This window comes from Neolamprologus multifasciatus, chromosome 20 (assembly GCF_963576455.1).
Source record: "Neolamprologus multifasciatus chromosome 20, fNeoMul1.2, whole genome shotgun sequence".
Classification (NCBI taxonomy): Eukaryota; Metazoa; Chordata; class Actinopteri; order Cichliformes; family Cichlidae; genus Neolamprologus; species Neolamprologus multifasciatus.
In genome coordinates, this window is record NC_140458.1 from 19981715 (window position 1) to 19990103 (window position 8389).

Below are 8389 nucleotides of genomic sequence, written 5' to 3' on the forward strand. Positions count from 1 at the left end.
TTTTTGCCTCCCCACCACTTCCTATCTTTTGACTTTCTTTGTTTCAAAGCCAGTTATTCTCTCTTAAAATATGCCATTGAGAGACACATATGGCCCTCAAAGACCATTTCAAATCTAATAAACAATTGTCAAGTGAGAGGGAAAGCAGAGTGAGTATGGACCACTTTGAAAGCACATCAAAGGCCACAGAAAGGAGAGGCATGAGGATGGGGAAAGGTGGATGGTAGAAGATACACACACGTGCAGATATAAACTGAAAATCACAAGCATGTGAAATGCATCAAAGATAGTCAGCACTTTTGTATGTACATTAATAATAATCTCTTAATGAGTTGATTTTATTGGTAGAGGCGTGTTGTATTCAGATTGGCTCTCTAAAGACAAGTGAGTTTTATCTCCGTGATATCAGCGTCAGTGTTTACTGTTCACACTCTGCAGCCATATCAGCTATATTCATTACTGGTAGTGGACGTTTTACTACTGCCATTGTTTCATATTAGAAAGTTAGTTAAACTGATGAAAAACTGGGAAGCTTTTATTGTGAAAAAGCCAAATTATAATGTATTTGGAACCAGAGTCAATGCTGAGGGGATGGATATGTTGAAAGTTAATGATGGAACACTGAATATTACTTCTCATACTTTATTAAAACCATGTGGGAGCATCAGCTGCTTGTCTCTCGTGTTTCTGACAAAGGAACTTCTCAGTGAGTTCTGCTGCAGTACTCAATTACACCTGCTGTTAGCAAACTAACCACAAATTTCACCAGACTCACTTTGAAAAGAAGAGCATGTGGAAGTTTTTAAGGTAACAGAGCACCACAAGTTCATCATAACAGTGTGAGAAAAACCCCCAATTTCCTTTCATTTCCTATAAACATGGAAAAGAGAAGGCACCATGTACTGAGGAGGTAACTAATATATTCAACCAAAAATATCAGACACTAAATTATTGAATAGTATCAAATAATAACAGATGGTAAATGGCCTGATTCTTAGATAGCACTTCTCTACTCTTCTGGAGTACTGAAAGCCAAATCCCCTTTTCAGTGTTTCCTGACAGACATTCATTCTCTGATGGATGCATCTTTTAGCTAACATCCTACCCAAGGATACCTAGGATGCAAACTGGAGAAGCCAGGGATCGAACCACTAACCTTCCGATCAGTAGATGCCCTGTTCTATCTCCTGAGCTACAGCCACCTCAGCCACATCTCTGTAATACTAAAAGTCATTCAACAAAGACATTTATTGACTTAAGGGACCCACATGGTTGTGTGCTATGTAGAGTGTTACCTACATAGACACAACTCATCAGCCTCATAATCAAGAAAACTGAGAAGCTTTAAACATGCTTTGGCTGTTAGCTTTCACCAGGGGGTAGTCTCACAATCAACTGTTCTGTGGGCTACTCTTGTTCATGTTTGTTGCCTTTGTTTGCCTTTTAGGCCAAAGCTGTAATATGCAAAGAACTGTAGCTCACAACAGCGAGTCTGTACTTTAAAAAAAAAAAATCGTTGATATATATGTTTTTGTGCTTCTCCCTCTTCATGATAAAGCCCACTGTTGCTCTCTCCCCTGTTCAAGCCTACTTTACTTTTCAACGAGCCAGCATTCAACCTATCCTCATCGGGCTAAAAGCTGTCCCTGTGCAAATGATGCAAACAGTCATTTGCAGGACTGACTGATTGACATACTGTGAGGATCTAACTAAGCAGCAACGTCCTGGCCTGACAAATGCACACATGTTAGTGCCAAAAAACTTCAGTTCTTCTATGGCCACTTGAGGCCACTGCAAGAATGAGTCAGAGCCTACAGACTCCCACATCAAAATGGCCAAAATTAAAAAACATGTTTGCAGCCTGGTACAAAAAGTTTGGCCTCCAAGGATAGTTTTCATAACATTATGAAAGTATCCAGTATCCAAAGAGGTGAAGTCACCCCTTTGCATTGTGGTAAGGCACCTTAAAGTTAAAGGTGTGGCTTCTTTGACTGAAAGGTGTGTTCTATCTCAGGCAGGTGTTGCTCTTCACCCCACATCATTCTTTGTATCAGGCTGTAAAAGTTCTAATGATGGCACCAATAGTATTATTTATATTGTCTGCTGGAGATAAATAATGTTTTTTTCCTCCACACTATAAGTATTGTAACTATTTTGCTAATTTTCAGGCACAAACTCATAAGCCTAATAACAGAAAATGGAGTGTAATGAATAACATGTGACTGACATTGTGATAAAGTGAATTTGAACCCTACGTACTTTCCTAAATATAACTAACTAAACAATAACTTAAGCCAAAGACTAAAACAGAAGTAACTAAACATTACGACAAAAAGCACTAAGGCCTGCCAATATGACATAGGTGAACTTTCAGAAAAAATGTCATACCACTAGATAATATAGCTACTGATCAAGGAAAACGTTTTTTTCCTATGTAACATAATTAGGAATACAGTACACTTGTATAGAAATACAAAGACATCACCTTGGGATGGCTGTGGATCAGGCGGGAGAGTGGGTCATCACCAGTCTGGAGTTATCCTCAATGAATCCATCGGAGAGTGTGTGTTTGTGTGTGTGTTTAAGCGAATGTCGGATAAAGTTTCTTAGGTATACATAACAGCAGTGTATGGGTGAATGAGATTTGTAGAAGAAAGTGCTTTGATGAATACTAGTCCATTTACTATTACCTATAACTTATATAGTGCAGTGTGAAAATTTAAGGATTACCCACCCAACTGTTCATATAATTTATATGCAAATGTTCTTTCATAATGCTTTTCTTTTGCTCTTTTAGTGAAAGTCATCTGCAGACTTGACCTGTTTTTGACACAGAAAACAATATACTTGCACCGAGTGCCCATATAGATCCTAATTTAGGTGACAGGTGGTTGCTTGGGAGGGAATTTTTCTTTCACACCTCCACTAACCCCACCCCCACCCCACCCCCCCACACACACATACACACACATACAGAAAAAAAACTCCTCCCAGTCTCTGTTAGAGGAGCCAGACTGGCTGAGACAGAGGGAGCCAAGTCTCTGTAGGGTGGAGGAGATGAGGAGGGTGGAGAGGGGGAGGGGACGAGAACAGGGGAGAGGTAGGGAGATAAGTCAACATCACTGCCTGTGGCATAAATCACATCAAGACATGACAGTAGGACATTGACCAGAACCACTGATAAAACCCAGCAGGGAGGGAGAGAGCGGGAGAGACAGACATACAGAGAGTGCAAAGTAAAAAGCAGAGGAGGAGGAGAAGAAGAAGAGGAGGCCCTTTCAGGTTATTATTACCCCTACACACTCCCAATCTCCAGCAAACAGTGACCACTAATGAGTGAGTCTGTAAAAGTTCTACAGTGAGTGGGTGGCATTGTTTAATACAGCTGTCTGCTGTTGCTGTCTTCCATTGTAACAAAGAGTTGGTTTTGGTGTTGTGAAGGGTTGGGAACCTCATGAACTCATATTCTAAAAGAAATATTGTCTGTTAGGTGAACTGATAGTTTTGGGAGATCAGTGTCAATTGGTGCAGATGGTTTGCATAATTGGGATGGACAACCAAGGCTTCTTGGTCGGTGTCATGTTTCAGTAACAGTTCCTTTTTACGTCTTCATAATATATAATCATGATATAAAAATTATACATAATATATAATTTTGCGTCTTCATAATATATATGAAACTCATTTGCTTGCAAGGCAAGAACTAAATACTGAACTGCTAGGTTGGCGAACCAACATTTGTACATGCTAGTCTTTGTCAAGCTTTCTGGGTTAACACCCTTTTCACCTTCTAAGAAATAGAAATTATTTTATTTAATAGACTTTAATTGAGAAGGATAAAAAGAAAACGTTACCTGTTTGTTAAAGCATGCTGCATGCCTGGTGGTCTTTACTTCTGTCTGAACTTTTCTGTTTTTGCTGCTGTTATCTGCTTTCTTTGAAGTGGACCTAACATTGTTACACTCAGACAACATATACTTGCTCAGTGTGAGAATGTAATGAACTATTTATCAGAGGGAAAGTGGGACTTTTAGGACACTCGAGCCTGACATCAGCTGGCATAATGTTAGCTTATAACCGGCTGTTGTTGTTTAGTTGACTTAATGTCAACTGTCTGGAGATAACATGTTTTATCTGCTCACAACTGTGATAACTGTAACACACTGTAACACATAACCATGTTTATGCATGTTTCCTGACTTCATTTCAGGAAGAGAAGATGAGGAGCAGGTGGAAATGAGGGAGTAGACAGAGCAGTGGTAGAGATGATGGAAATGTACATGTAAAAATGTTAAATGTTCATATACAGTTTGAAAGAGCTATTTGTGATCTTTAAATTTAATGTAACTCAGTACCTATGTGGCCAGTCTCTAGCCAGACACAGAAAACGTCAATGTCTGTCTCAGCCACTGTATTCACGACTGTGGGCAACATGGATGTATCGGTTTGTCAAAGAAAGTCAGTCTACTCTAGATATATGTTTTCAAGTTGTTATGGTCTCGATTGCTAAATTTGAACAGTATCATATATAGCATATGTTAGACATTTGCCACTTCTGTTTAAATGGTGACTTCCTCCTGTGTCTATGTATGAGTTACATTAGCAAAGCCTTCAGTGGATGCTATCTTGAAATCTACCTCTTATATCAAGCACCTTACATTAGTGCAAATGTGAACAGCTACACTCAGTTGTTCATGTAAACTAATGACTGCTTTGGTAGCACGGGATGTTTCCAAAGTGTGAAAACTAACAACATTCAATTCAATTTATCTCAATTCAGTTTTATTTATATGGCGCTAAATCACAACAACATGAAGCCTGCCGTGACCAGTTAGGGGTGAGGGGTGTGAAAAAAACACACATTAATAATAACTAATGATCAAATGCAAAGTGGTGTATAAACACATAGTGAGTGAAGAAGAAACAATACACCATGGGAGCCCCCAGCAACCAACTGTCAGCAAACAATTCCCCTCTCAAGTAGCACTCTATTAAGAGTCTATTTTGACTTGAGACACACCAGTGTCAAAGCAACTTAATGTTGATCAATGTGAAATTTCAACCAAAGTTTACCAAATTTAAGAAAGGACATGATAAATTCACATGACTTTGCCCCTGTAGCCAATCCACTGTTGCAGTAGTTTCACTAGACTGTATCTATTTTGTCATCAGATGATATAATACTGGTCATAAAGAATATGCAATCTCAAGACACAAATTTAATGTCAGCTTTGTACAGCATTTGATAATCAACTACTTATTTAAGTTTGACTAAATCATCTGATAATTCAAGTAAGTTTAAACAAAGAATTACTTAAGAATTATTTGCCATTCCTGTTTGACTCGGTTTCATCCAGGCACTCCTCAAACTGATAAACAGCTCCTTTTTCAGTGATCTCCACGAGGAGTTCCTCCCTTTGCTTCTGTTCTCTCACTCTTGCGGGCACAGTGAAAGAATGGAGATTCATAAACTGTTTGACGTCTCCATATTTCTGCCGTGGGACTTAAATGAACTGTTTACTCAAGTGGCTAATTTGTTACAAAAACGAAACGTCTCTCTGTATACCGAAATGCACTCCGTGGTTGCAGAGGGTCTGTATCATCAGTGTGACAGCCACTAAAAGCCAAGCAAAGTGTGATGATAATAAATGGACAGTTCATCATTCTGAGGCCTTGGAGCTCATACTTGCAGGCAGTGATGTCATCCTTTTGGTTTTCCAATTGTTTTCAAAGCAACTGTCCACAAAGCAGTAGTGTAAGTCATCAAAATAAATAAATAAAAACATGACTTTAAGTCTCAAGTGAAACCCCTGTCTGGATCTCAAACTGGGACAAAGGTTCATCTTCCAACAGGACAATAACTCTGAACCCACAGCCAAGATATCAAAGGAGTGGCTTTGGGACACCTCTGTGAACGTCTTTGAGTGGCCCAGCCAGAGCCCAGTATTGAACCACACTGAATATTGCAGGACAGATCTGAAAATGGCTGTGCACAGATGATCCACATTCAACCTGATGTTCTGCAAAGAAGAATGGGACAAAGTGCCCTAAGATAGGTCATACTCAAAAAGACTTGAGGTTGTAATTGTAGTCAAAGGTGCAACAACAAAGTACTGAGCAAAGTCTGTGAATACCTGTGTACATGTTACATTTTTGCTTTTACATTTATTACCATTTAATAAATTGGCAAAAATTTCAAGTAAGCTTTTTCACGTTGTCACTATAGGGTATTATGTAGAATATTGAGGTGAAAAAATTAATGGCAGCAATGTGGAGAGAAAACAAACGTTTGATGGGTATCATCAGGTCATGATACACTTTATGAACCCATTTGGTATTACATTTTCTATACTGAAATTATGATATGCAAAGTAGATAAATAATGTTACAATGTGTGTTTATATTATTTTAATATGTTCTTCATTTAACACATTTACAAAATATGTATCACTTTTTTAGTCATTAAACAAGTGCTGCAGACATAGTTTATACACTGCTCAAAAAAATTAAATCTATACTTTTATTCAGAGTATAGCATCATGTCAGTTAAACTTCTGGTATATTGATGTGCTGTTCTGTCTCTTCCAGCACAGTTTCAAGAGCATGGAGGAGGTTTCAGGAGACAGATAGGGAGTGAACTCAAACCATCAGTACTACCAATGTCTGCTCCTTTGTGGAAGGTTGAACAGGACCACCACTGCCACTGCACTATAAAATGATCTCCACTGATGTGAATATGTCTGATGAAACAAACAGAAATGGGCCTGTGCTCACTGCCCAGCAGCATGGAACCCAACTGGCATTTGTCATAGAATACTAGAATTGGCAGATCCACCACTGGTCCCCTGTACTTCACAGATCTAGAGGGTCTAGAGAGGTTGTGAAGAATGTTATGCTGCCCGTAAGATTGTTCAGCATGATGGATTTGGTGGTGCGTCAGGGATGGTCCGGGGAGGTACATCCATAGAGGGAACAGGGAATAGCACCCTGACTGCCATTAGGTATTAGGATGAAATTCTTCGGCCCACTGTCAGAGCCTACACTTGTGCAGTGGGTCCTGGGTTCCTCATGGTGTACGACAATACATCAATAATACCATTGACTGAGCCCACGCTCGCCTGACCCAAATCCAGTAGACCACTTCTGGGACATTATGCTTCGGTATATCCTTTGTTGCCAAGTCTGAAGGACCATCTGTCCAGGAGTTCAGTGATGCCCTGATCCAGGTCTGGGAGGCGATCCCCCAGGACACCACCTGTTGTCTCATTTCGATCATTCCCTTATGTTGTCAAGAATGCATACAAGCTCACAAACTCCTGAGTATCATTTTGAATTGGTGCATTACATTGCTGCAGTCCAGTTTTGGTAAAATGGACTAAGCTGCTGTATAATTTTTTTTCACTTTGATTTTCAGGGTGTCTTGAATTGAGCCCTCTGTATGTTGATAATTTACTTGTCCATCAAATGATGTGGCACCCTTTTGTTCCAAACACACCCAGTCTATATCAGTATAGATTTTCAGCATGATTTTTTTACCCAGTGAGATCTGATGTGTTTTCAAAGTGCTCCTCTAATGATTTTGAGCAGTGTTTACACATATGAAACATTTTAATATAAATGTTTGTTTTAATATAAAGAATAAAGAGTTGAGGGATGGCTCAAGACTTTTGCACACATATCCTATAGTGTAGGACATTTTCCTCCAATATACTTACAACGCAGATTTAAGTCATCACTAAAAATCAGCTAAAGTCCTTCTTTAAATGTTCAGTGGGTAATTGTTAAGGAAAGGCCCTGAGGGTCAGAAGAGATTAGTCAAAGCTTTAATGTTTTGACTGGTACTGGATATTAGGACTCCTTATCCTGCCTCGGTATTAATGCTGCTTCAAAAAGATGCACAGAGAATGTCCCTGAAATAGGGAGTGCTTCTTCTTCTTGGGAGGAACCATTTTGCTGCAGCAGCGAAACACTCCAGGACTAAAAGATTCCCACCACACAATGTTTTGCTGCCATAAACATGAACATTTCATGAACCATTAGCAGAAAGGATGAGCAGCTCAGTTATAAAGCTGAAAATTAAATTGTGTTGCTATAAGATGGCATGCTCAGGAATTCAAATGAATATTTTCAGACCCTGAGTTAAACAAAAGTCAGGGACTGTAGGGCAGTAAATCATCCTCCATACCACACTGATATGAAAAATGTTTCAGTGTTTTTAGAATAAAGGAAATGAAATGCCAGAAGGATAACCAGCTTTAAGCTCTATTTTCTTAAAAAAACAAAAAAGGGTGAATGGGTAGATGTCAATAAACTTTCTGTTTGAGGCGATCCTATACACAACAACTAACTGGTTCAAGACATCAAAGTTACAGAATTGATGATTTTCCTC